Genomic DNA, 3,106 nt, shown 5'->3' on the forward strand with positions numbered 1-3,106 from the left:
CTTGGCTTTGGGTATTCATCCCTTGCCATTTGTGATTGGTCTTGGACCATCCGACCCTCTTTGTCATATCCTTAAATTTAGAATCAAATTCTCCATCTCCTAATATACAACTTCAAATGGATGATGGCCTCAGTGATCAAAGTAGAAAAATGTTTATGAAAAATATTCAGGCTCCCATGTAGCATCTGTAAATGGAAGATCTTTCCAGGTTGTACTAAGATTGAAAGGCTTTTCTAGATCTACAATTTTGAGCGCTGGGGCTGAAGTTATTACTTGCTTCAATTGTTCAAAGCATTCTTGTTTCTCGGTAGTCCCCTCAAAAGTGAAAAAAGTAGTAGTGGTTTTAGGGTGGCTAATGCCAATAAATGTGATAGCTTTGAGATCTTTCTTGGGCCTATCTGGTTTTTATCATAAATTTATCAAATTTTACTCTTTCATAGCGGTCCATGTGATTGATATGCTGTAAGAGAACGTTCATTATAGATAAAATCGACAACAAAAGTGTCCCATGAATGGTCTTAGGACATCATTTACTAACATTATAAAAGTTTTGGACCATTAATTAAGCCAAAAGGCATCACTAAATACTAGTAATGCCGAGATGTTGTCTTAAAATTTTTTTTATATACATCTTCCTCTCTTACTTTAACCTACTGGTAGCCATTCTTTAAGTCTATCTTAGTAAATGCAGTGGCTCATGTAGAGTATCTAGAAGATCATCTATCCTTCATAAAGAATATCTTTATTTATGGTAAGTTTACTCAAAGCTCTAAAATGCACACACATCTTAAAGGAATCATCTTGCTTTTTTACAACTAAAACTAGTGATGCTAATGGAGAAAAGCTAGTCGAATCAATCCCTTCTCCAATACTTGTCAATAACTTTCTTGACCTTGATCTCCTCCTTCAGACTTGTCTTAAATGGCAACCCAATGAGTATTCTCGTGGTATAAGTTCTATCTTGTGCTCCGCAATCCTATGCGGAGGCAAACCAGAAGGTAACTCAAACTCGTATCTTTTCAGAGAAAGATCATAAATCAATTTTACTTTACTCTACTTTGGGTCATGTCCATCTTAAGAGGTACAAAATATATATTGAAAGTATCATATAAATAAACAAACTTATCAATCTTGAGCATCTTTGTGGACTTGAGAAGATTCATTTTTGAAAAATCAGGATTCCCGCAAAGTAGACCCTTTTTCCATCAAACTCAAACTGGTAGAATTTTACATTCAATCTTGAGCATCTTTGTGGCCTTGAAGATTCAATTTTTTTAAAAAAATAGAATCTCAGCAAAGTAGGACCCTTTTTCCATCAAACTCAAATTGGTAGACATACATTGAAAAATCTATCAATGGCTTCTTTCTTACATGTCAGTGCTCACCTAGTACCATGTCAAAACATACTCAATGAGTGATCTCAAAACCCAGGTTCTCCTCATAGGACTAAATCTTGAGAGGTAGACCAACCACTCATTGATCCCAAATCTATGTTTCCTTGTCATCTGCTAACTCCACAATATACAAGTAGAATGTTGCGCTTGGAGTTGTAGCTTCTTTACTAGACTTGAACTTATGAGCTTATGTACCAAAAAAGTATCAAATAGCACTTCAAATAGTTGTCCATTGACACTACCATGCATCACTATAAGTGCAATATCCAAAAACTGATATCATTTTTGAGGGCCACTTGATGCACTACATATGGTAATTTTGGCACCTTCTTGGAAACTATAATTGTGAAGATCTGATGGGGAGAATCTGGATCAAACTTAGAATCCTCTCCTTCTTGTTCTTCTTCTTAATTTATTGGATTAAGAACCAAATTATTTTCATGCATGTTGTATTTCTTTGTGCAATCCTTGCATTTATGTTGTCCCAAACATCATAGATAGCATATACCATCTTTGATGGCCTTCTTCATTTGATGTAAGTCAAAATAGATAAATTATGAATTTTTTCTCTACCATGGCTGACACTTTGAGAGAAATTCTACCTGTCATGTGTTTCTTTTCCATGTCTGCATTGTGTTTGATTAGATTGTGAATTTGTTTCACTAGGCCCTACAAAACAAGAAATTTTGTTCCAAGAGGATCTTTGGCCAGGCACGCTCTGTCCACTCTTGCTATCCTCTAAAACTAAAGCATGTTTAATTGCCTCATTCACTATTTACATTTTTCCTTAACTCCAAAGCAAACTTGTGCACTTGCAAACAATATTCAGAACTTTAAGCACTACCTCTCTATACTTATGTGTATATTCTTGCACAATTAAATTTTTTTGCGACATGAAAAAACCATGCATTTATGCGCTCTATTGTGTTCTCAAGCAAAAGTACAAATTTATTGCTAAATATAGCTTTAAAATCTTGCCAAGGAGTTGGCACAAGTTTGTTACCGTATATGTGGTAGTAATGAGTGTGAACACACTTAGGACCATCGGGTCACTGCTTAGAATTTTGATTTGGTCTCATTTTGGCCTTTTTTTCCACTACAAGCAGTACTATGCATGCAATTTCATCCTTTTGTGCAAAACTTCCATTAGCAAAAAATATTTTGCAGAACATGTCCCTTATAGTTTTCTTCAGGTTGGGGTCAAAGTGAATAAAAACATCATGTTCTCTTACCTTTCCCCAAGCATGGCATAGAGGAGATCCTTTGTGATGCGTTTCCTCCTCTTGGATTTCAACCAAGGTAGCTCTAGGAGGCTCATGGCGGTTGTTATTTTGGGGACAAGCACGGTATGCATGTCCTTGCTCGTTGCACTTGAAACAACGGTTATCCTTGCGATAACACTCAAGCTCTTCAGGAGAGAGTTTTTTTTTTGCCTTTGTAAACTCCCTTCTCTTAAGCTTTGTTGGAGTTGCCTTAGGAGACTTTTGGACATTGTCCTTCCCCTTAGGCTCATTGGAACCCTTGTTTTCCGTGGGCTTAAAATTTCTTTTAGCCCCTGTTTGGAAATTGATTTGAGAGGCCACCATAGTATGGTGTATAACCGCCGATATGGTGCGTGTCCTTTGGGAGTTGACATACTCCGCCATTTCTTCGGTTAAGCCCGCACAAGCTTCTTGCTTTTGCTCTCCAAAATCCAACTTTTTGAAGAGAGT

Source organism: Adiantum capillus-veneris, chromosome 14 (genome assembly GCF_014529385.1).
Source record: "Adiantum capillus-veneris isolate H3 chromosome 14, ASM1452938v2, whole genome shotgun sequence".
Classification (NCBI taxonomy): domain Eukaryota; kingdom Viridiplantae; phylum Streptophyta; class Polypodiopsida; order Polypodiales; family Pteridaceae; genus Adiantum; species Adiantum capillus-veneris.